Genomic DNA, 27,940 nt, shown 5'->3' with positions numbered 1-27,940 from the left:
GCAGTGGGAGTCTCTCATCTGCACCTCTGCCTCACTGGGTATTAATGAGGTTTTTCATTTAACTTCCATTAGGGAATGACTTCATGAATTCAGCATATGGGACTTACTGTTTAAATTGTTTACATGTGACACTTTGGCTCTGTGAATGCAAAGTATATATGACAACAGGGGCTGTTTGCTCATGTAACCCATCTATGATTAATTGCTGTGTATTTTTTATAATAATCTGAATTTAAAGCAAATGCCACAACTTACATTTTTCCCCTCTGACACATAATACACTTTACAGCATGAACTAGCTATGCCTTTCCTGACTGCAGCTAAGTTTCATTGTAATTGAGTCTGGTTTATGCATGTTTGGGGAAAAAGGATTTTACCAGTTAACAATATCCTAGAATAAATAATGGAACTGGGAGGTCATTTTGCTTAGATTATACCTGGCAATTGAAAGGTCAGGAAGTATTAGCACGCAAATATTCAAGGTTATCAGAAGAAATAGCTCAGATGTGGCCAGTGCAGGCAAAGGAAAATTATCACTTACAGCTTTGCATGAAGTCAAATGACAGCCATTCATTTTACATCCCAGTTGAACTAAACACAGATATTTCTCACAGCAGCCAGGGTCAGTGGTCTGGACTGTTACTTCATTGTGCTGACTTGGGACAAACACAAAAAAAAAAAGAGATTAACATTGCCCCTAACACTTACCATCAAAACATAAAAGAGAATTGATGATTTGGAGAACATGAGAACATCATGGTAATATTTTAAACAGCAAGATAAGTAGCTGTCTTTTCAAACCGGGGGAATTAATGTCAGATATTGGGAGGCATTGTGGAATGGGAAAAGCCATTAAACATAAAATTTTTGATGGTTCATGACAAATTCATTCCAGGTTGGGGGAACAACATGGCAGAAAACATTAATGTGCTTGTTTGAGATTCTAGCAAGAAGATGAAGTAGATAGATGTCATAGTCTGGAGAAAGCATTTTAAAGTACTCAAAAAGAAATGGCAGGATAGAGATAGGTAACAAGTGCCCAGTGATAAAGACAAAAAACCACGTTTTTTTTTAGTCAAGGAGTTAGAACAAAGGTAAATGCAACACACACACACAAAAAATAAAGTGACATCATAAAAGAGGCAAGGTAGGGAAGATATTTGCAGCTGCGTTTGTGTAAATAAGAGCTGGCAAAATTCAGATTAATTGAGTCAGCTGAAGGACCTTGCAATGGATGAATCAGAAGTTAATGTGTTTCCTGATATTAAATGTGAAAGAAAAGTAGCTGGAAGTTGGGGCAAGCAGAAGAATGATTTGCTGGGTGGGGAAGAATATGAGAGTATAATCATACTTGCATTATTTATAGACAGAGGGTGAAACGAGTGAGAATTTAAGAGTATGGAAAAGTGGATGGAATATGACCAGGAAGGATCAGGGGATGGGACAAAAAGGTTTCTCCTCTTCCTTCTTGTAGGAAGAAAGCAGAGGAGAAACTTCTGTATACTTTCATCAACACCAGCCCTGACCTACTGTTAAAACCATTTCTGTCACACCAAAAGAGAATGTGAAACCCTGTCTTGAGAAGGAGAATATCAGTCAAACAAAATAACTAGTCAATATGGGCATCAAAGGCTGCAGTTCTGACCCTCAAGCAATTTTTAGCACAGCAGGTAGTGTCAGGGCCATCTCGGTGGCTGCTCGGCTCCAGCCTAATGAGGAGGATTCACGAGACTGAGTGACCTGATATGGCCTGATTACATACCCTTCACATGGCCTGCAAGAACTGCCCCATTACATTTATTACTTTTCAAATAAAACAGAACACCCTCCCTGGGGAAGTATAGTATATCTTAGCTGTTCTCATGAAGGTTGCTATCTACCTTTCAAGTTATCTGATTCTGCTGCACCACCTTCTTCGAATCTGTCTACTGACATGTTCGGAACTTTTTATTCCAGAATATTTTTTTCTTATCACCTATGTAGGTCTTTTCACGTGCGTGATAGGGCCTTATCATGTGCTTCCACTGTCACATAAGACTTCCTCCTAAGCCACTGCTAAAATAGAAATATATATTCCAGCCTATAGAAAAGCCTGGATCCTGGTTTATCTGTGAGATCAAAATCTGGTAAAAAACTCACACTCATTACAAAAATCAGATCCTGCAGCAGGGGGTCCTAGCTACTGTAATGGGGAAGGATCTCTTTAAATCAGACCTTTCCTTAAAAAATTAGCTATGATACTGGCTTTATCAGAAAAATAATAGATGTCCCACTTGTTGCAGCCTCTTTCTTTTGCACAATATATTAAATAATAAGCCTGAGTATTAATTCAACAGGGACAAAATGTGGTGTAGAAATGATGTCTAATTTAAAGCATTCGTTAAAATTAACAAAAATATTGATGGTGCAATGCAGAACCATCTGTACTGTGCCATATGTCAGATAGAAGGACAGATAAAAATCAAAGTCATTAATTATCTTTCAGGGAATAGTTAAATATTTTAAATAAATTAAATTTATGGAGATTGTTACATTTTTTAAGCCAGAACATACTGTTGCCATTATTTATGTGTAAGAAGAAGATTTAATGTGGAATATGTCACCTAATTAACTAAAACAACACTTAAGTAACTCCACAGTACTTTGTGAAACCTTCTATTTTATTTAGTAAATTTAGAAGCCTGGGAATAGGCTATCCAATTTCCTAACTCTCTTAACTTCAACCTAAAGAGAAAATAGGCGCACAAGTACAGTTTAGGATCTGGAATCCTTGAAGGTGCTGTGAAACAGCTGTTCTTCAACTCTAAAAACCTAAAGGTAAAGGGAGAAGGTAGGTTGTAAGTCATGTAAGTCATGAGGACTGCTCTTTGGGGTGTTCCTAGGACTCATGGTACCTTTGGAAGCAGGTAGGATCTTGCTGTACAAAACTCTTCATAAAAATCAGGTCTGTTCACTATAGCTCAAAACACAAAGTATGATCTCTTTGATAAAGTAATCCTCAAACAACACAAACAAGGCAGTCAGGCTGCATGTCTGCACAGTTCCCTGAAAATACAGTTGTGGGAAGAAACTGAGAAAAATAGTTTGCAGAAGGTGAGATAGAAAGACCAGTTAGATCATTTCCAACCCAGACCCTTTCCTGCCTCAGCAAGATTGTAAAAAGCAGTGTAAAATATTCCATGAGGAATAATCTAGTTTGAAATTTTCTGCAGTGTCCATTAACATGAGGTCTCCATTGATTTCTTTACTTCCTGATACATCTTAATGTCCTAGAGATTTTCCCAACAACATTTTCTTCATCACATGCCTTCACATTCCTTTGTAAAAAATCCATTTCCATTTTGTTCATGTTCATTCAGCATTACTAGATTCTAACAACTCTTGTTGACTCCCAAACAACATTTCAGTCTTCATCTTAAGTAAATCCCTCCAACTATAATAATTATTCCATTGCTCGTCTTTGAACCTCATTCAGTTTTCCAAGATCTTTATCTCCAGTGAAGGCATGTCTACATCTAAAAAGCCACAGAAGGGAACCTTGTTTTGCTGCTCCTCAGCATGACTCTGTATGCTTCCCTAACTCTTCACTGCTATGCTGCAAAATTGTCTCTGATTTCTGATCTGTTATCTCCCTGAACTTTGGTAGTGCTATGGCATTCTAGGTATTTCCTTCCCATTTAATCTCTTTCATATCAGTTTCCTCTAGATATACTCACCTCTCATTTTCAATGGCTCTAAGTCTTCTAAGACTTGCCTGTTATTTTTGGTCTATACTTTAAACTCTTTTTTTCTTTGGCTTGGATCTCTGGTATTTACACCTCTTCAGAAGTTAATGTCATCTATGATTTCATTAATTTTATTTTTCTGCCCTTTTTATAATTAGGAAAAGTATCACATGTATCTTATGAAAGTAAACACGGAAACATTCTTGTAGCAGTCTGTACACCGCTACTCTGTAATTTAGTGATTCATCCTTCTTCCAGATTTTGATGTATATTGCATGTCCATACACAAACTGCTTCCTTCAGGAGCACATTTTCAGATAGATGAAGAATTTGTACGGTTCATACCGCATCTATCATGTTCTCCCCAGTGCCTAAGCTGTAATTTGTTTGCAAGAACAGTACTTGAGTTTGAGGGTCTATCCTCTCTGAACCCAAATCACTTCTTGTTTATGTCTGTAGATCAGTGAGAGTTTTCATCAGTACTCACTTTGCTAATTGGGGTGGGAGGAGAGTGAGGCTAACTCCTTTACACAGCTGAATTACACTGGTAGTCTCTTTCTGCCATCACCAAGAGGAGACCCTGCCACCTGTACCTGCTGCAGCCCAAACACTGCTCTGAGGCCACCCAGACCCTTGTGGAGAGAGATCAGGGCTTGAGAGGAAGACAGGCCCACGCTAACATAGAGGTAGAGTTTCTGGACCTGCACTATACATATGCTTTGAACAAACATATTTGTATGGGAGAGTTTGCTATAACCTACTGCACACACAAGCTGTCCTGGTGCAGATCTTTGGCGTTCTGCTTAATTCATTGTAACTAGCCATGTTCAGAGCTACTAATAGTTGCAAAATCAAGACCATAGTCTGGTGCTCTGCAGAGATAAGAGGCAGAAATTTTAGCCACAAAGAAATGGAAGCATTGGTAGAGTGTTGAGCAAATTATGACATAACCCTGCAAACATTCACACCTGTGACATGCAAAAAATGGAGAGACACACAAAGCAGCAAAAGCACCATTGTATCTAAAAGTTGAGGTTGTCAGGCATTTGAAACATCACTACCTGATAAACTTTTCTAAGGAGCAAATAAGTTTCCAATCCAGATTTTCAGGAGCAGAGACTAAAGAATTATCTTAGAACCTACTTTCCCTGTCTTTTTAGAAAAGTAAAGATGGCCACAAAAATTTGTGACTACAAATATCTGACAAACAATAAGCACACAAGGAAGTTTTTGGCTCTTGATCCAAAAGTTAAAAGACAACAGGCAGATGCAAACACAGGGCAGCACTAGGAAGTCATGAGCATTGATCAGCATGGTAAGTTCAACAGGAGAGATGGAGGGTACAACTAGAAGCCTCACAGGAGGGAGAATGACCTGATTCAGGTGTTTATTGGGGGTTCTGGGTTCTTCCCAGCCATGCAGACCCACTGGGAAAGGTGAGCTGCTGTCCTGGACAGGAGCTGGGAACAAGATCTCCGTTTCTGAAATAAGAGCAAGGAAGAACTGTGAAAGTCAAATGGAGTTTCCCTGCTTATTACATTTCTAGCTATTTCATGCAGTCCTGGGAATACAGATATTTTAGAATTCGAAGTTGAAAATGTCAATATCAAAGATTTGCTCCATCTATGTAGCTTCTCCCTAGCTGGGGTTCATTTTATCTAGCTTGGAAAAGCAACTTTGTGTTTTCTCTTTGAGTATATATATGTGTATGTGCATATGTATAAAAAATGCATATGTTTATAAAATACATATATAGTACTTCCCTTAGTTTCAGAATGTCACTCCCTGTGGCCTTACCTCTATTACACACATCATTCATTAGATTATGAAAACCATTAATGTCAGGCAGCAGAACCAAATGAATTCACTAAGGGACCACCATTAGCATATCAAGTAGCTATTTCTCAGCTAAATATTCCTGACAGCCCTCATTACATATGATGGATGGGCTTTATAAGAGGTAGTAGTTCCAGAAGAAAATAAAACCTCAGCATTCTACCACATGTGGCCCAATAACTAGCTATCATTTTTTGACTGTCTGTTTGGATCTCTTTCCTTTTTTTTCTCTTTCAGAATGAAAGAGTTGTAAAACTCAGAAATAGATTAACTGCATAATTCAAAATTCATTAAAAATTGTGAGCCTAATTTAGCCTAGTTTCTGAATTCTGCAGGTGCTTTAGTCATGGGACACACTGTGTGCCATCATAACTGTATTGCCAGCAGCCTGTCAGAAAGAAAAAGAGATATAACCGAAACAGCAAGTAAGGCTGGATTTTAAAAGACCATGTATTGCAGAAGCTTTTTATGAGTTGAAACCCAACATTTTCTAGCATAAAAAACCCACTTTTAAAAAGGAAAATTAGCTGTAGCAATGTCTTCAGGAGTCGAGGAACAGTTATTGCAGCACCTCATGAAAAATGGGCAATTGTACATGGAGCCACAAACAAGCACATCTAAATATCTACTAATGCCTGCAGCCTCCTGCTAGGTTGGCACACCTATGGCAACTGAAAACACCTTTTTTTGGAAATACAGACCCCAGCACTTCATTTTGCAATGTGATGGTGTGCAAATTGCATGGGTCTATTGACTGCTAGACCAGCAAATCAAATTATAACACACTAGCCATTTTCATTCCACCCAGAATGTCTTCAAATATTTCCAGACTATCAACAAATTCCCAGATGTAACCTTTTGGACGTATTTTGCTAGATCATCTAAAGTTTTCTAACAAATAAATTTATCTAGCTACCTGACACTGATTTTCCTGAATTATACCTTTCTAGTGCCTCTGTACTTAAATACTGAGTGTTTAACACAGTTGAGATAGAAGGAAAAGCCCTGGATACAGCAATGGCCATTCATGTGATACCATGGTTTTGTGCAAACTTCCCAAAATGTCCAATTTTTCCAACTGCATTGTGACATTAAAAATCTATATTGCATTTATTGGAGCTTTCATTTATTTTCCCTTAGCTGGCCATCTTCTACCATGAACATTTTTCACAAATTTCTCAGTTTATATTTGCCACTAAGGCTCTGATTTTCTTATCCTCTGCTCCTCTTCGCAATTTCTTTCATTGTGTGTTTTTTTTCTTCTTTGTGATTACTTGTCCTGAATACTCATAAGTTAATGTAATTTACTATTCCATTCTTATGTTGCCTACTCCTCCTTCCACACAATTCACGAAAATGTTAGTTAAGATGCAACTCCTTCAAGGACACCCACTGCTCACCTTATTGTCCTTCACTTACTCTGTTTTATATGTTTTTTTTCCACACAGCATTGTCCATATTCAAAACAAAGTAAATTAATATTCTATATCTATTTTCATGGGAATCACTGTCAAGTGTTTTGCTAAAACCTAAGTACATATCTCCTATGGTTTTTTCACGTACTGATTTCATTTAACAAAAACAAACAAACAACACCACTAAAACCAAACAAAACAAAATCAACAAAAAACAACCAAAGCAAAAAAAAACACAAAACACCCACCAAACAACAACAAACAACCCCCTCCACCCAAACAAACCAAAACAACCCCCCCTGCAATATAACTTGTCTAGCAAGATTTATAATCAATACTGCTAAATCTCCGTGTTTCTGTTACCCCCTAAATTGGAAGTGATTTGACTTTAATGAGGCAGAAGACTCCTTTGTAAACCAAATTATAAACCAGCAGGGTATTAATTTTACTGTTATTCAGAAAGGAGTATTATTGCAGAGTCAGAAAAACAGACTGGACACCTAGTGCACAACGATCATCAGTGCCACATGCTGATGTGTCAGGGGGATGTATTCAGTCAACTTCTTTCCCCAAATACAATACCCACCTACTACTTGTTAGCTAGTTTCAGTTATCTTTTTTTCACTATTTAGAGGAAGAGTCTCACCAGTAACAGAAAGAGGTTTATTAGAACAAGTCATGTAAAACCAGAGTGAGATACAGGGAAGGCATTCTTTAGAAAATCACTGAAATAATTTTTTTTTGGTGCTCAAGGAATAAGTGTGCTTTGTTGTTAATGTATGATTCTTCAGAAATGCAGAGGGGTCATCCTTTGAAAATAAGTGCTCTAAAGCAAATGAAATTTGCTTTCCAAAAATTAAAGGGCCCACAATAAATGTTCACCTCTGAAAACCTTTCCTAATACAAGTAGAAACAATTATAAAACTACTGAAAAGCAGCTACCTAGCAATAGCATTTTCAAAACTTCAGCTCAAGATTCCTGGCCAAGATATATATTGAGATGTCTTAGATTTTAATGGAGTTGTAATGAAATATAATGACAGTAACACTTACTGCCTATGAAAGCACTAAAATGTTTACAATTATCTTTCCCAAGCAATTAACTTCAACATGATGTTAATACAATAGTGATATTTATTATGGAAAAAGAAAACTGTTAGGGCCTATTTTCAAGACATACTCTGAATATTTTTCTTCAGACTGCCTCAGATTTATTCTAGTATCAATAATTACCTTGAAATGAAAATGAATCATTAGTGATAGAAGTTCAGTGCAGGAAAATCAATTATGCCACATGTTGCTTGTGAAATGTTAAATACTCAGCTCTCATCAATCAGTATGGACAATAAATCACAGAACACTTCACAGATTATGTAAACTGTCAAATAAGAGAAAAAATATACATTGCTTTAGCCTTCATAATTACCTGTGTGTCCTGTCCTGTTAATTCTCATAACTCTCACTACCGGGACAATTGTTTAAACAGAAGTTTATATACCAAGCTATGATACATCTTGAGAATTTAGAGTTGAGAATTCATTTAGTAACACTAAAATCTTAGTTTTCCCTAGCCAGATATCACTTCAGAAGTCTTTCCAGTGAACTGTAGGAGTCAACAGGACTGAGGAAGAAGATGATGTGCATAGATACACCAAAACAGCCATTGGTCTAATTCTGCCACTAAGTTGATTTTCATGTGGTCATCTTCATGATGTTTTATTTATTTATAATTTCATTTCTCTATCTGCAAAAGAAGGACACTAATCCAGGCCTCTTGTAAAATGCTTTGAAGCTTATGTACAAGAAATACAACAAAGTCTAGCAATTATTTATCATGGCCTGTTCTTATATCACATATAAGTCAAATCCAGAAACAGCTATAGATCAGTAGATAGATCCACTTTTGTAAGTCTTGAATAACAGAAGTTGTAGCAGTTGTTCTGTATTAGAAAATAAAATATTTTTATGGATTTTATAGGGTGTAAGCAAGGAAGCAGCACACTTTGCTTCCACTGCCACCTTGGACTGTTTGCTTTCCCTGACCAGCCTCTGCACACAGCAATAATCATATGAACAGGAAGATGCAGTCTCAGTGGCGGGGCTCCCTTTTACCTTTCTGGAGGTTTTTTGAGACAGGCTGCAATCAGGGTCAGTGCCTCACAGACTTCTCCCAAGAGCCCCATAGGTGGGCTGTGCTGATAAACAGCAGTCACTGCCTGAATGTTTGATGGCAGCATTGCCAGTGGTACTTACATTATTTTTGCATGGATTTACACCTGCATACTGAACAAAAACAAGAACTGTTGAGACATAAGTGGCATATTTACACATTAAAACAGCAGGGGCCTGTAACAGATGAGCATACTGCTTTTATGCCAGCCCTGTTCACTGTGGTGTCTGCTGAGCAGTTCTTCACAGCATGCTGTTGTTGCCTGTTCTCTCTGACTTTGACCATCTACAGTCACTTAATCCCACCCAAATCCTTTCCCTCTTGTAGGATCGACTACCTTGTGTTCCTGGAGACGTGCATTCGCAGAAGATCTCAGATCAGCAGACCAGTTAAAGTTCCATTTTCACGGTGTGTAGTGCAGAGAAGGGAAAAGAAGCAGATATAAAATAATTTATTCTTATGCATTCGGGAAACTGTGCAATTCAGGTCCGGAACAGGTTGTCTTTTCTAACATAGTATAAGGCATTGGCTGGATCAGAGTTGTTCCCACTTTATTCCAGCACCTCTTTTACAGGCGAGAGTGTACATGGTAATACAAGGCTCTGATATCTTGACAGAGTATCTACTTAGTGGGAGGATATGTCAAAATAAAAGGTCTAAGTCTCTGCTGTGAAATTTCCCTTGTTGAGAAAATGAATAACAATTTCCTATGTGACATTTTTCTGTTGCTTTCTCTCTCTCTCTAGGTTTATAAAGAGCAGACATGGGCCAGAGCCTCCAGAACACTGCTTTTTGGGAGATTCATATTTCTTTGTGAAGCGATTCACGCTGGCAGTTAGTCAGGAGGGACAGGGAAGAGCAATGTGAGGCTACCTCTTGTGGAATGAGATACAGAACTGTAAAGAGAAATAGAGAAAAGGAGATAAGAGACAAATGTGAAGGCAGGAATGAGAGAATAAGGGAAGACCTGGAAAAAAGAGAAAGATAATGACAAGTCCTGGTAGGGATTCATGAAGAAAAGTTGAAAAGTTAAATAAAGGAGAGGAATGTAGAGAAAAATATTGTGAACCATGGGGGCAAGGAGGGAAAAAAGAAAGAAAAAACAGTAAAAGTATTTGAAAAGGGTAAGTAAAATAAAAATAAAAGTTTATTTGGGGCTAGGATTTGTAGATTAGGAAAAGGAAGAAAAAACCGAGAAAGTGAGTGTGTGCAGACTCAGTGAGTGCTCTCAGAGGCAGGGATACGATGGCTGCCTTTAGCAAATACATGGCATTCTAACCCTAAGCAGATACAGCCAGGAGCCTTAAAACTTGCTTGAAATAAAGCTTCAGGCCAGATGATGGAGAGAACTCATGGAGGTATCATGAAGATATGATCTTCCTTTGACTATGAATTATCAAAATGCATGAAGATTTGACGCTCTCCACAGCACCTGATGCGGCAGTTGTAGAAATTTGGCAGGCCTGCCTCATCAATACAACATTGACATGATTTAGTTGTTTCTTTTCCAGTCATATTTAGGCAATTATCCTTCTATTTCTAAACCCTGCATCTGCTGATTACTATAAATTTCCCATAGCACCTTCCATAAGAACAGAACATAAACTAAAACACTAGCATGTGAAAATTAGGGGAGAGAAACAGAACTGGAATCATATCAAGTAATCACATCCTCCTCCCTACAGAGAGCAAAAAGCAAAACAAATCTTTTGTTGTGTGCATCTGAGAACTTTAATAATATGGTCAAAAAAACACTTTTTCCTTAGGTTTATCTTTAATTGATTAAGCAATAAAGAAATACTATATAGCGTAGGGAAAGAGTGGGTTTAAAATGGACAAATCCAAAGCTAACAGTTTTTATAACAGCAGTTCAAAACCAGGATGAAAATCCTCTAATTCTCGATGATGTTTCAGATAGCTATAGAGATTTTTTCCCCTAAATGCGTTAGGTCTTTTCCAGTTCTTCCTCACTTTCTCTTCTCTCCTGAATGGGAGTGGAGAGATATGGAAACTGAGCAGAAAAAGATTAACTGTCTTCATGCAAAGATGTGTCCTTATCAAAGCTGAAATAAAGAAATGTATTGCCATTTTCATCCTAAAAAGAAGTAGGAAGTACAGGCACATATTTTTAATGAGAGTCCCACCTCAAGTTTGGAAAAAGCATTCAGCTACCCATATCATTAACACCAAAGATGACTGAACTTAGTTGTCAGGAAAGTTTGTCTTTTTTCTCCCCCCTTTTTACTCCTTCCTTCCTACTAACCATGAATCTACTATTATCATGGCTTGCATGTAACTCTGAAGCTGTATTAAAAAGCATGGCATGATTCCCGAGCATATTTATCCCAGTAAAACACGTATTTCAGATTTAGGATTCTGCCTGGGAGAGATATAGGTATCTGCCAATGGCTGTGAATTTGAGCAACAGTAGCTGACTATAGCAGCAGGTGAAGAAGTGCAAAGGCTTATCTTGTGGGTCACAATGATGAACTTCTCTGTTTATAGGCTTCCAATACATTAAAATTATTTGCTTCCCTATATGTCCAAGTAAAGGCTGCTCACTACTTGCCTTTGTGAGAAAGGACTCAAATAAAAAAAAAAACACAACAACAAACTAGTGCTAATTCAGAAATACTGGACAAGTTAATGGGCCTCCTTTTTTTCCCAAGTAATACTTCCATGCAGGGATATATGTTGGCGCTGTTTGCCCCTTGCCAGTGCAACATTTTCCCCTACATATAATTATCCTGTTATATATACACTTCGGTAGGTCATGGCATGCATAATGCCTGCAGGTTTGCATGAGGCACCATACTCCTACTGCTCTGAAATTACAACAAACACGCAAGGCCACTTATAAAATCTTGTGAGCTCCATGAAGTCAACTTATATTTATTTAATATGCACAAAGGATGCCTTGTATGACAAAGAGAAAACCCGAGTTTTTCTCATCTGACCAGACAAAGTCACATGAAATCCAAGCACAAATGAGAAATCATCTGCTATTTTAGCAGTCCAGGGTAGTTATGGTTTGGATAGATTATCAAGAAATCTTGTCCTTCTTCCCTCTGTAAAACAGTTCAACCAGAAATGAGCTGTCTGTAAGTCAGACAGGTCAAATCTGTTGTTCTATCCAGTGAAAATATATTACTCTAAATCACTTTTTGCTTCTAAAAAATATAAAATATATTTAAAAATACAAAGTAATAAAATTTGTGTGATAGATGTATAAGAGGTAAACATGCCATCTACATTGGTAACTTTTCCATTATTCAGCATAATGAAAAATAAAATAAATGGCAGTTTGCTTTCCTAAATATTTCGTTACTCTCTGCTGTCATGATTTCCTTTGAAATGTAGTTGTACTAAAGCCAGCTCCATGCAATTACACATGCCAGCCTTCTTGGAAGCATGAGATACTTCCTAGTTCTACAGAATGTGAAAGCTGAACTGTGCTCCCTTCTTTGTGATATCCAGAGTGCATTTTCTAACATCTAAAGCAGTATCCAAAACATTACAATGTATCTACTAGAACAATTGAATGAATGCCAAATGCCTAATAAAAATCTCATGTCCAAAAGCTCGGCCTAAATCAACTCATTCATTTTATTTTACTTTGGCCCCCAGAGTAACTGGGGTGCAAATAAAACACCTCAATCTATTAATTTTCATGAAATGCCGTGCCAGAAGAAATACTTTGAAAGAATGGAGTATTCAAATCTTTGTGGTTAGACACCACAAAGGTGTTGGCCACAGGAGGACTGTACATGTGAATCTTTTAATTCCTCCCTCAGTGGCTGGATTTTCTGTGAAGGAGATTCAGAGGAATTCCCCAAACTAATTAAGCAGACATCCAATACTATTAAGCTTTGTCCTGTGAGGCAGGTAAAAGAACAGCCTGATCTGAGCACTGCACAGCAACCAGGAGACAGAGCAGCACTGCTTTAAACCCACCTCTGCTCAGCAGTGTCGGAGTGGCATTTGCAATGGACTCACATTACACGGGGCGGTTGGCCACATTTTAAAGAATCAGTCATATAAGATAAATGTTCTGGAGGGGTATGATTTTCACAGTGGGCTGGGGTATAGGCTGTCAGGTTCAACTCTGGTCCATTATACAAAAATGCCTTAATAACTGGACAAACTAGTACCTGTGCTAACAGTCTTAGGAAGGGCAAAGGACTGAAAAATCTAAGATGGAATTGTCTTATGGTGATTCCTATAGGTCACGACAGAACTGGCAGGGAAAAAATTGCTCTGTTTCCTTCTGACGTGCTCATGTTAATTCATTCTCCAGAGCCAGTGCATTTTATTTAATGAAAAAGTTATGTGGGGGGAAAAATAAAAAAAAAAAAAAGCAAAATTTACATACACAGAGCTGCTTGTATTTGCACAGAAAGCCAAGAGTGTTAAAAATGGCAAGGGAAAAGGATTGTGTGGAGGAAGGGGACAGTAGCATTCAGTGCTGGTTTAGGGTCTGGTTTCAGTTTGTGTAAAACTCCATTTAATAGGTTTGCCTTATTAAGATGATCCAGTAAAAGTCCAAAACATTAACCTAATGGAAAGAATTTGATTACATTTTGTTAGATTTTCCCATTAACAATATTGACTTTTAGTGGCTTTCTTAATTAGACATTAATTAGGAACATAAACCAAATTAACAGACTCACCAGATTAAGCTTGGAAGGCTTATGGACCTGACAGCTAGGAGTAAAACCGTTTCCTAGAGGTACCTTCTCAGGTTGTTTTGGGAAAACACACTTCATGACGTCACTAGAGAGGAAGTATTAGGAAATGACCTGATGGGTTGCATTCCCGTGTTCAGATTTCTAAACTTGAACATTCAAATGCCTCTCTCTTTTGTGTTGCATTAGGAATTGCAGATCAGACTTGTGACATAAGCCCATCCTATGTATTTTTCAAATTTAAATTTGTTGAAAGCTGAAGATCTCAACTGATTTGTTAACTGTTCCCTCTCAGTATTGGAGACTGCAGAAGGCACTGTGCTTTCCTTCGGTAGTATTGCCAGAGGTGTAGAACTTCCCTTGGCATTTCATACAATAATGTGAAAGCTGTTTTAGATAACGAGCAGCAACTCATCTGCTCAGCTTTCTAGTTGATCTCTTTCTTGTTCTCTGTGTCTTGCCCATAGCAGTATTGAAAATAAATGACATTCTGCTGCTGTCGCTGCAGCTGCCATCTCTTCCAAAAGAATCATATCTTCAGCACCTGATCGATAAATCCAGTTCAGCAATGTCTATTAATAAACATTTTCAGCACATCTAGATAGGCACAAGATACACCGAACCCACCAATTTTAGGACATAGTTAGGTTATTGTGACATTTGCTTCACCAACTGAATAACAACTTTAGCGTTTTTTCTTTTAATATTGGCATATAGCTATTTGAAGTTCACCAATGCATATGCATAAATCTGAAGTAGTAGGCTGTTATGTCTTACCCGAATGTGAAAATGAGGCCTACCAGCCTTCACTGTAATTACTGATGTTATTTAAGTCAAGAAGTGCCTACAGAACCATGTCTGAAGGTGGCCTGCTGGAGTTCTGGTAGGGGTCTCAGAGTATAATCTTTTCAAATGTAACTATTCCCAAATGCATTCACGATTACTTTTTTCCATACACTTTCTGTCAAGTCTTACTTTCTGAGTTATGAGAATAATGTACATAAATTCTAATTCTTTTGGGTTAGACTGTGAAATTATCCAGAAGATTCAGTCTTTGAACTTGATCAAGTCATTTTTCACTCTCTTGATCAACTCACTTCCACAAGTTTTTGTGTTTGTCATCATAACACATTTTGTATGGCTTTCAGGACCATTTTTTTAGTTCTTTTTTGCTCCTTCTCCTGTTTTTCAATTATTTATGAGAGTCTAGAGTCTTGATCACAACAGAGTTGTCCAAGGTTTGAGATAAAAATGCCATATCATACCAATCTTTTCCAAATTATTAAGTCATGTTTTGCTTTTCTTTTACATGCTGTATAAGTCAGAATATCACTCAGAGGAACATGCTACATTCTTCTGTAGACCAAGATGATTCCCTCCTGACTACTACATTTTGATACTGGGATAATCAATGTTCCTGGTTGTTCCTAGAAATATCCGGTTTGAAAAGTTTTCAAAGTGAAGGGAGAAAATCCTGTTCTTTAATTGATAGAGTTGGAGTGGAAGGGAAGGGAATGAAGGGAAGACCATGAAGGGAACCATGAAGGGAAGACATCTGACTGATAATGATTTTTCTTAAATAATTTTATATTTTTAATCATGAGGAAAGGAGAGGGAAAGACTTCGTGAACGTCCATGAGTCTTAAGTGCTTCAGAAAAACAAGACACATTGGACTGATGTTTTCTACCTCCCAATTTGTTAAATATTTGCTCTTGAGTAGATTTTTCACAGCTGTCTCTCTTAGCACTTGATCTTCCTGCTTAATATCGGCCCATCAAATGCAGTCCCAGCACACATGCTACTCAGATGCTGGATGTGGCCTTCAGTCTTCTTTAATTGAAGCACATTTTGCACTCTTTACAGGGATTCCACAAGGACAAAATTTGTGCAGGCAAAATGCCAGAGCAATCTCCACTGGAAAGCCAGATGTTTCATTCCATCGGTTGGCTGGCTGGCAAGGTTTTACCAAGGGAGGAAAGGAGAGATCTGTGCCTTTTTCTTAAATCAGACACAGAGTTAATTCACTACTAAGCCAGCAGCCTCAGATTTAGAAGTGAATTGTTTTTTTCACCATCCATTTGGAATGAATTTGAAAGCAAAACAAGCAAAACCCATCAAAATAATTGTAACTCTGGGTAAAAGGAACTTCAGTGAGGCTTGGAACACTTTATAAATTGTTTCTCAGTTAAGACATTCTTAAAAGACACAGCAAAATGCTGTTATCTGAATTAAAAAAAAAAAGTATGACGGTTGTGCTTGTTAATTGTGTTTGTTTATCTTATGACTAATTTATTAAGGACAATTGAGAAAGCTAAAACATTTGAACTGATTTTCCATTTGTTTGGCTATTAAAGTTCCTCTGTGAAATGTATGTTTATTTAAAGTATCTCCAGCTACCCATTTACAATGCATTTGTTAAATTAGTTAAGAGACTTTAATTGGGCATTGGGGATTTGTTGTGCTATTCCCAAATCCGTTTACTAAAAATACACGAGAACAGCAAGCAATTTATTTATAACCTTGTTATATTAGGCCATTACAAACATCAGAGTTTTTCTTAACATGTTTTTAATTTGCATTGACAAAATTCAAGCCATGATTGCTTTTTTTCTATTTTAATAGAGCAACTTGCAAACTGTTTCTAGTTAAATACAGTAGAACCACCTGTTATATTTGGACCGGTGTTAATAGAAGTGGATCCAGAAAAAAAGTAACAATATTGAAGCAGCAATAGAGAATTCTGTCTTTCTCTGAGCAGTTAACTATATTTGAGACTACAAATGAACTGTACTACATTGGCATTACTATAAAATTTCACATATTTATTTTGATCAGATCCTAGGCATTTCATAGCAATTAAAACACAGTACGCCAATAAAAGTCCTATTACAATGCTTTGTTTAGAGACTGGCCTATTCTCACCATCATACCAAGCCATCCTACCAGACCTTGACATCCCAGTATCAGACCTATATGTATGAACCTCTTCTAATAGAAAAGAAAAAGGAGGGCTTTTAAGGACCCATAGTTTAAAAAAGGTTAGTTTCATCCAAAGAAATGGGAAGAAAAGCCAGTATTTCCAGGATCTTAGCTAGAGTTCTAAACACCAGGATTTCTCAATAGTGCAGAAGCCTAGATATTTTTTTGTTTGACTCAGCTGCTAGAAAAATACGGATTGTTTACAGGGTTGCTTTTCTGTGTGTGTGGTTTTTGTTATTGTTTTTGTTTGATTGATTTTTGTTTGTTTTTGTTATTGTTTTTTCAGATTTCCAGATTATTTTTTATTTGCAGCATTCTCCCCATACCTTCCTATCAAAGTTCAGTATGTTGTCTACAATGTATTCTGAAAAGAAACAGAAACTTGGTCTTGCATTTTCACGTGAAAAAATCAAGAAAACTATGGATTTTTATGTTTTTTCTTAAGTATCTTAGTCGGTCAACAGGCAGCAATGTATAGTGGAGGGGTATAGACTTGGCTTAAGCAGAGGTTACCTGGGAATTCTGTCTGAGCTGAAAGCCTTGGACACAGGAGAATGAATGATGATGGGTTTCCAGAATTTCGGTTCCCCATTTTGTCTACAAGGCTCCCTGCTTGCCCACTACAGGTTTCCAGATTTATTATTTTTTAAAAAACTCTCTTTGTTTCATTAAACTACCACAACAATCAAACTACCTCCACAGAAAAAGAAAGACATTTTAACGTTTTGGGCTAAACCCCCAAATGAGTTACCTATGTGCCATGTGTTAAACTAGAGAAGCCTTCATAGATTAAGCCCTTACTTTTCTGAAGTCACTGCAGAGTTTGAAATCCATTCCTACTGAAGTAAATTACACGTATAATGTAGCTGAATATGATGGATTTTAAGTGTGCTATCTCATAAATAGTCAGTAAAAGGAATAATCTTCATGTCGCTGTAAAACTTTAGCCATAAAATAACCAAGAATTTTGACCAATTTGCATACATTACTAGGGGAAATTCTTCCACTTTAACATCAAATATAGATTCAAAGCAGAGACTCCAAGAAAACAAACTGGATTCAAAGTTTAAGCCCCACATTAGCCTATTCTATGCTGGGGCCAAAAGACAGGAATGGGGATATGAATGTCCCTCTGAAATGAGGATGTCTGCACACTTCTTTGGACAGGGCATTGATGTCCAAGGTCAAGTTGCTTCTAAACCAAAGTCTTACTGTTAGAACAACATTGTATAGGCAGATCTCTGTGCCCATCCAGAGCCCAGGGAACATCATTGGACTGCTACGTCAAGGAAAGTGGTTCATTCCCAGGAAGCAGTATCTAATTAAATGTTTCAACTTTCCTGAACAAATTTTTTCTGTCTTGTTAAATCCAGTTGCTTTAACATAATTTTCACTCCTACTGCCACTGATCTATTGTGATGTGAGGAGTAAGTTAACAGCTGTAAATGTTAACAAGCAATTTATTTAAACTGTTAGAGAAGTCAGACTGTGTTCATGGTAGGAGAAATCAACACCATACTCTCTGTGCCAAATATTTTTGAAGAACATAATGTTGTATGAAGCTTGAGTTGTTTTCCATAGCCCAAAGAACAGCATTCTGTTATTATAATAAAAATTGCTCTCATTTTTCAAATGACTGCATAGCCTTGGTACATGAGGAAAGTCCCGAACTGGTAGAAATCATCATAAATGCATCCGTTTCAATGGAGCTATTCCAATTTACACTGGCTGACTTCCTGACCAAATATGTATTGTTTACTGAGAAAGAAAACACTATGAAACACAAAATACTTCAGGAGACTATATAAAAAGAGGGAGAGCACAATTGTATGTAGACATATGCCTGCCGTCCTACAAAATGCATGTTAAGTAATATTTTTTCCTCCTTTCCGACCAATGATTCTTGTCTGTAGAAACTATTTCATGTCAGAAAACTTCTCCAGACTGTGCATCACATCTTCTAATTTAAGGTTTGGGTTTAATTTTTCTTTATAGCTGCACCTAACATCACAAGCTTCTACTCAAAAGCAGCCAGCGTCAGTGCTACTCCAATCAAAGAGCTATCCTCACTTGTTTGCTGAGTGCTGTACCCTTTTTGAATGACCACAAGTTCTTTCTGCTCAATTTGGACCTGGTCTGATTTTCCAAATGTGTTAAAAAAGTTTTACCTAGGTTAAAACCTTCCTTTTTTAAGAGTGCTCCAAGCACATGGAAATAAAACTGAAAAAAGCTTCATGAGTCCTTTTGGGGTTTAAGACTGCAATCAAAAGCTTGGAAAGAAGAAGCGGTAATAAACCAATTGATAGTAGTTACTGTACATGCTGGCATAATCAGCACAGAGAAGCATATTTTCTTGACTTTGCGGAAAGCTTATAGCTAAATATTCTATTCAAGAACCACAAATAACAATTAATACACACATATAATTTTTCTTAAGAGACCATAGACATTAAAAAATGTATAACAACAGTGGGGAAACACAGAAACAGTTTTAATTAGTGAAAATGTTGTTTAAATCACAGAGTTGATTTTTATGTTGTTTCTTTACATGTAATTCCCTATAGCTTAAAGCAACTGTCATTTTAAATCCTAGGCAAGACAAACACTGGCAAGAAACTTAAAAAAAAAAGTAAGAATGACAGACTTTTCACATCGCTTATCAGGAAGCATCAAGAGTGGCCTTCTTGGTAAACAGAGAATTTAGCAGCTAGCAACTAATATTCTCACAATACCATCTTGACAAATTTAGTACTCCAAATCCTGAAAGCCCAGATTTGTACCCATCTGGCAATACTGAGAGACAAACATTCATGTATTAGATGTGCTGCAGAGTTAACATTCCCATGCAGAAAGCAACAGTCATCCTGCTTTGATCTCAAACTCTCTCCAAACATCACCTATTTATTGATTTTGTTGTCCTGAACATTGTACCATGCCACGACAGATCCAGCCATTCAGGGCTGCTGGAAAGCTCTCATCAAAAGCCCACAGGCAATTCAGAGAAGAAAGCTCATGCTAATAGTATTGCAAGATGTCTACAAAGAACATGAAACATGTTTGCTTCTGTGTCAAAAATGAACAGAACTGCATCTTTACAATAGAGAGCAAGCCAAGATGACAGAAAGCTGCAGGCTGGCTGACAATGAATCTCACTAAATTAATCTAGGGTTACATTTGAGTTCCAGTGAGTTTCTTGCACAAGGATTATATTTGCAGTGGTGGAGGAAAATGTCTCTTTTATAATGTAATCAGTGTTGGTTATACTTTCTTTCCCAGGTGCCTCATTTCATTTCTGTACTAAATGCAATGGCAGAAGATCAAAAAGCACATGACAACTGCCCTGCTTGTTTTCTTCTGCAGTAGGAAAGCAGGGGAGCAGAATAGCAATCCCTGGAGCAGATGACTTCTCCCCTGCTGGAACCCATCTCAGGGAAAGTTCACAGTGCATCAGAATGCCCACACTTATTTATCCATTAAATGGAAACAATGTCTTCCATGTAGATTTTGAGGCTTATTGATTATATCCCTGACTGGATGGTGTCTTTCACACCTGCGAAGTGTCTAAAATGAATGGTCTATTTACATAAAAATTACTCCTTAGAGCTTTCTCATTTTGTTCACTGGGGAATTATGCCATTTAAGGGTCATTTTTATCATAACAAGAAAGCCCTGTAGAGAAAACTAACGTATAATTTCCCATGGAATTAGTTTCTTCTTATTAAAAATACTGCCTTTTCATGTGTAATTAGAACTCAGTCTCACCTCAGGCTTCCGGGAAGTTTTCCTGAGAAGGAAACAGAACTACAAACAACGACCCACCAGACTGCACTAAGAGCCACGAGGAATGGTTTAATGAAGTCAGGCTACCTTCTGCCAAGGCTGGTCTAGACTTTTGGCCCTGCAATGGCAGGCATGAGGAAGGAAATCAGACTAAAAAAAAAAAGATGGCAGAAAAAAGATGGAGAATATACCAGACAGGTACTACTGTATGGATGTCAATCTTTAAAAGTATGCTCCAAGTGTTGTCAAGGAAAGAAAAGAACATGCAAGAATTATTACACAGAGAATAAGAAAAAGATTGAAACTTTAAAGACAAAAATGAAAGAGTCATATTTGTTTATTTCGTCACTGTAATGATGACAGCTCAACTGGGTTGCAAATGAAGTTCAGGTTTCCCAGTGCTGCAGACACATTAATAATAATAAACAAGAAGAATGCTATAGTCTGGATATTTATTTCTGACAATTTTCAAAATATAAATTTTATTATTTTCAGGAACATCCTTTTCCAATATTCAATAGCACCTTGGAATAGACGTATAATATGTGTGTACTGTGAAGTGGAAATGTTTATACATTAATGCAACTTTTAATATATACACACACCTACATTTAGAGAAGTTCACTCATGCATAAGAATCTCAATTTAAATACCTTAATTCTGACATAGGCAAGCATATGAGTAGTCAGATTTTCAAAGGAACTCAGGATATAAGCTACTTCTTATTTCAACATTAATTAATTAGCAATGACACCTTTAAGTTTCTTGCTTTACATACAGAACTTTATTATCTTCCCTGCTCAAACGTGCAAACATAAACCACAATATATATGCATGTACATCTATCTTTCTATCTTTCTATCTTTCTATCTATACACACGAACTTTCAAATAACAAGGTCTAATGAACCCTCCGAGGTATACAAATTATTAATAATATAGAACATCAAATTCTCAGTTTAATGACAACTCTGAAGGGAATAGCAGGAACAAGATAAATAAAACTAGACCAAATACTCAATGTAACAATTCCCCAGTGAGGTATGGCAGTCTAGGAAAGTATTATAATGAGATCAAATACAAATTGCAATATGAAAAGTGAAAATTCAATATGCAAGTATGAATAATACAAAATTACATTAGTAAAGTGACATCTTCTCTTAGTAGGATATCCTACAGTATATGAAACCACCTACTTTATGCAACATACCAATGCTCCTTCATATTTCCCAAATTTAACTATACTAAAATACATCTTATGGCAAAGCAGCTATTTTCAAGGAAGAAGTAGCACGAGGAACCTCTTAGGGTTAGATCATCATCTTATTGAAGTTGGCATCAACAGTTTAGTGGGAAATGAAACATGCACAGGCTACGACTAGTGATACATACACTGAGACATACATAAGCCATGTGTGGCCTCCTCGTATACAGTAGCTGTTTGGAGGAAATAAAATATATTGTTCACATCGAGCTCCAGCCCAGCTATTGACAGCAGGGGACTTAACAGGAGCAAAATTATATATAGCTTTCACCATCCATTTCTTAGACCAACCAAACACAGAAAATGTAACTTTTGCTCTGAGAAGCAGGATAACACCACTGGACATTTAGACCAAGGAACATGGACTTTCTCCCTCACTTGCACACTAACAAAGGGGCCATCACTAACTCCAGCAATAACAGACTATTCCCTAATATATCCTTCATTTTTGTCTCTGTCTTTCCCTCTAAGAGCCATAGTAGGTTCAGCTACACAAATCTACCCATAGAACAAAAAGGCTTCACATAAAGAAGGTTGTGCAAAGCTCATCCTTACTGTAAGTGGAATTACCCTTTGCAAAGAGACAAAGAGATGGAGTGCTGGTTTTTTTATTTGATAAGCAGTACTGCAAAATCCTCCAGCACCAAACTGAAAGAAAAAACCAAACCAAACCGAATAAAAAAATCCCAAACCAAACCAAAAAGACACAATTCAATTTTTCTTCAGATACATCATGAAGTAAAACTAAAGGTATAGCAGGGATTTTTGGCTTTCAAGGTGAAGGCCAAAGAACATTGCAACAGCATACCTTAAATCAGCAACAACACTAGACAGGACAGGTTGTCCATGGCCTTTATGGATGCCAGGGAGATTAACCTTCCCCCTGCTTCTGTGTAGTGACGTTCCATGCAGCACACTGCTGGCAGTCTTTGGCTACACTATTCGCTCTAATTTGTATTTCTGTATTGGATTCAGCACAGTGGGGAATGCTCCTGAGCAATTCATTTTCTCCAACCAATCTGTTCAGCTCGTCTCACCCCTGGGAACTGAAAGGAAATCTTTGACAGGGAGACAGCTCCCTGCGTACAAAAAAAAACCCCAAACTCTTGTTGGAGGGAAATCAGTAGTTGGCCAGCTACAGTAAATATAACGATGGAAGAGAAACAGCAAAAGAAAGACATTTGAGATAAATTGGCATTCAGAGACAATATATGAGACAACTGGCTGCCTACCAATCTACCTGAGAATACAGTGGGTACTGGGAGGTTGCGATATTGTTATCTATATCTTACCCTGAAACCTCTCCAATGAAAGGTGGGATTTCCTGCTGAGATGTCAAAGCTGTGCACAGAGCTTTAATTACCATTAGCTGAAGTAATTTATTCTAGGAAAATAAAAATGTCACTTATGAAGACTGCTATTGCTGATGTGGTGATTGTTAGGAGCACTGACACATGCTAACACTGGTTTTAATGAGGTTGTTTAGTTGTTTCTCGAATAAATGTTCTTTAAAATGATACATCATTAGGAAGCTACCAAACACCATAAACAAGAATCCTTTCTGTCATAAAAATATTTCCCCTGTAAAGAAGGCAGCAGAGGACCAAGACATTTAAGTTCCAAACATTTACTTTGGCCAGGTGGTTACTTTCAAACAGCAAAACACAAGACAGCACCATCATCATCCAACACGTTGCAGATATTCCATAATGTTGTGCTTCAGCACTAAATTCCACATACACTTGAAAAATAAAAAATATACAACTGGGCATCAAATTGTGGATTTTTCAATCCTCCATAAATGATATTCACAACCTTTTTATAAAAAAGGGCTTGCGGGGAGGGAGAGGAAGAGAGAAACTATTATGTTAGGATATCTAGTTCAGCACAGGAATACCTAGCAAATAGGTAAATTTTTCTACATAAAAACCTACTGTAAGAAACTGAACAGTAAAACTGTAGGCATTCCAGCAATTTCAGGTTTTGCATTTGGGAAACAACACCCCGTTCATTATATTCTACTTCAGTGCTTCTGAGCATGAAGAATTTAGGTCAGTGTTGAGTCTGAGTTACTGCTGATAACTGTCAACAAATAAAACTCTGCCCTATATTTCATTCTTTATGGAAAATAAATGAGCATGGGGCAAGGAAATTGCCTATCTTTCTGAGACAAGAATCTGTTAGCCAGTGCATTTTCATTTTGAAATTACTTTTGAAGACACAGTAATGGACTTTCTACATTGAGCCTGAGACACTTAAGACAGCATCAGAGAACTGGTTGTATTTGCCTTTGTCGGACCATGGCATGTGAACCTCATATTCAGATAAAAACCAGGTATGTTCAGGAGATCTCATAAGAATTAACTAAATGGTAAGAAGAAATTGGCTTTAACTCTGTTAAATACAACAGTGACCTAGAAGCACAGGAGGAAGGATTTATTTTTCAGTATTGGTGAGAAGAAAAACCAAAGGGCTTTTTTACTGTAGCTGTTCTCCCATAAGTTCAGTATGTTTTCATATGTGGCTGGTTCTGTAACAGATTAAAAATAAAATTCTTAGAATACATTATTGAATTTAAATTATACTGCTACAATTGTGCAGTCCTAGAAGAACTGTAGGCATTGGTAAAAGTCTTTCTTGTCACTCCTCAGCCCTCTGGTCTGTAAGAATATTTATGTTGTCCTCCAGGGAACATCAATATCTGTGACTTGGCACATGATCAAAAACATTAGTTTAGTCCATCCTTATTGCTGATGGCACCTATTAGTTTTAAGATTGTCTGTATGTCCCAGTGAAACCATCAGAATTTAGGCACACACTTCAGCTCTGCATGTCATTCAGCACGAATGAGCATAAAAACTAAGGATGTAACGATGCAGAAGTCAGGCCTCACACTGTAGTAAATCGCCTTCTAAGTTTTATCAGCATTTCTACTTCCAGCTCTTTCTTTTACTGCCTCTCACTACATTTTCTCTCTTATACATAAAATATAAAATGGGGATTATATTTTTTTAACTGAGCTTACCTAATTATTCTTTATTGGCAATAAAGGAGGAAAACCTAGAAACTGCGAGTAAAAGCCATTTCTTTTCAAGTACTTCTTTTAAAAATGTCCAGGACATTCAATATGTTAATTAAATTTTAATTAGTCATTTTCTTTGTGCTAGAAAAAACACTACTGTTTTGCTAGAACAAGCAACTCAGGACAGCATGACACTACCTTCATAGCATACTACTAGTTCTTCTTTACTGGAGAAAATAAACTGCTCTGACTCTGGCAGAGGAAAGCGATGCTGAGGTGTTTAGAACCACAGTATGTACTTTGAACTGGTACAAAGCAAATAAAGGCTTTGATATTTTAATATGTGTTTCTGCTACTAGATGTTTGGCATTGCCAAGCAAAATGAACACTTAGGATAATCTCTGTAGTTTACTCAAGGTAAAATCCTGGCCCCATCAAATCTGCAGTTTGAACTGATTTTACTGGGGCCAGGATTTCACCCACATTGTTGTCCAACCCACGCCCCCCCCTTCATGGTTACAGTCTTTTAAAATCAGAATGTCAGAAAAGACCTCAAGAGTAAAAGAATCTTTACCTCACCATCTCAAAATCTAAAAATAAATACATATAATACTCCCGCCTTCCCTAGGCCTATCAAGTCCAATCATAAAAGTTGTCTCTCTGTATTTCCCTCAGTTTCTCCCAGATATGTCTATTAGAGCTCATGCTCCTGTTACCTTTTAGAACACAATTGTCATCCGGCTTAGGTGTGTACCAGTTCTTGTGCTAAGGTTCCCCTTAAATTAATAGTTCTCCTCTATAATTTACAGACAGCATTCACATCTCCTCAACTGTGATTTCAACAAGTTGTGCAAGTTGAGCCTTGCAGGCATTTTCTATAAGGCGTTTTGAAAGGTTTGCTTTTGAATTTCCATTCACCAGAAGCAGAAGACAGCATAATTCTCCATTTACAGTGTGTAAGAAAATAATTACTTCTACAGAAGCAAGGTTCCTGTCTCAGTCATTATATCATTATCCCATTAAAGAAAAATAAATTTGTACATGATAATCATGCTTTGTGGTTGTATTGCAGGAAAGCCAGAAAGAAATCCAGAAAACATGTCTCTGTACCAGCTAAAATACAAAATGAGATAAACTCTGTCAAAATGTGTGAAATCATTTGGATACAGAAAAAAGTATAAGTTTTCAAACTTGGAATAATTGAACACACTTTATTAGTGTGGCCTTAAAATGATATGGCCAAGTGAATTGGTACATTTCTAGCTTTGTAAAATCAAATAATTTCTTGAACCACTGAAAAGAATTGATTTTTGTGTCCTTTATTATAGCAGTGTAGTAAAAGTTAAAAGATGAAAAAGGCCTATTAGTTCATCCAACATGTAGCAGTATATTCACAACTGCTTTGTCCAAGAAAATTTTAATCAGCTCATGAAATAGCACTTCAGATATTTCTCACAGGAAACTATTTTGCAGTCTGTTCAATTTTAGTGTAAGGAAGTTTTTCTTTTCCCAAATCTACCCTCTTCTTTTATCCAACAATTCTGCGATCTTTTCAAAGCGAAATCCTGTCCTATCCAAGTTAGAGAGAGTCTTGTTACTAACTTCAAAGCATCTATGATTTTTCCCTTAAGGTTTGCAGTCAAAATGTGCATATTCCTTCCCATTTTCAGCCCATTCTCCCCATCACTTTCTGATATAAAAAGTTGGGCTCTCTCACTGACATCAGGATTCATCTCTTCCCTGTGTTTATTAAACCTGTGCCATTTCTCAGACACCCAGAACCACACAAAAGGAAATGGGAAGGTAATGCAGCGTTCTCTACCACTGATAACTCAACAGGAAGTAAAAGTAAGGTTTTCTGTACCACAAAGTATAGGCTTCTTCCAACTGAGAAGGAAGGAAAGTGTAAAATAGACTCCCCCATACCTGTGTAAACACATCTGCTGGAAATATGGAAAGAATTAGTAACTTTGAAGGTGCTTTGAGGTACTTGGCTGAAATGTTTGACAGAAGTACAATGTACCATTACAATGTCTATTATTTTTATATGAACACAATTCGAAGCAACAGTACAAGAACAGGAACAACAAATTATCTAAAGAGAAGGCAGAGGAACAGGAGCTCTTATTTCTGAAATCCTGCTATGGTTTCTGGCTCACCCTGCATGCCTGACCACTTCCCTCTGAACAGATCTCATCAAATCTGTTGTCCCATTTCTTTATCATCAGTTTGAGAAAAGAGAAGGGTGAAAGGTTGAATATATTCTAATGTGGTCTTTAAACCTCTGATCTATGGACAGATGTAGAATATCCTTTTCTGATGGACTGTGATTATTTACATTTCCGATCTTTCTGACACATCTACTCACTTTATACATCACTGAGGAGGGAGGTTCAAAATCTGTTTGGGGACTTCTACAGTGTAAAAACAAATATTATTTGATTTCAACTTAGCACAGCAGAAAATGGAGGTGAGTTTATCTAAATTCTTCCTCTCTGATGCCTTGCTTTAGCATAATCATTATCAGGGTTGGATGATCATTTTCATCATTTACTTCAAATGTGCACTGATGTGTCATTAATTAGTATTAATCACAAAATTGCCATATAAGTGCAAAGACTATGGGGGCCTATATATGCTCCATTAAGCTAATATAGCTTAAGAAATTGACTGGACTTTCAAATGTGTTAGCTATGGAACACAGTAAGAATACGTGATTAAAACTCAACTAACTTACTGTCAAGTATACTGTACAGATGGAGTATAATGAATTTTGCAAAATATTTATTGTTTCTAACAAAAAAATTATGAAGTATTATTATTGCTGTTTTTCTTACTACCATTGGACAGTTCATGAATTTGATTCCAAGAGCACCGATGATGTTCCAGGTACTGTAGAAATTAATCATAAGAAACAGCCACTGCCATAATGGCATTCAAAGAGGATAACACAAAAGAAAGCACTGCTCATTGCCTAAGCAAATCCTTTCCAACAGCAAAATGAGAGGTAATCAAAGGAGATATAGCTGTCTACGATGCAGTACCATGCTAAATGCACTACTTT

The sequence above is a fragment of the Streptopelia decaocto genome (assembly GCF_964273445.1).
Source record: "Streptopelia decaocto genome assembly, chromosome: 6".
NCBI lineage: Eukaryota > Metazoa > Chordata > Aves > Columbiformes > Columbidae > Streptopelia > Streptopelia decaocto.
This window is presented reverse-complemented; position numbering follows the sequence as displayed.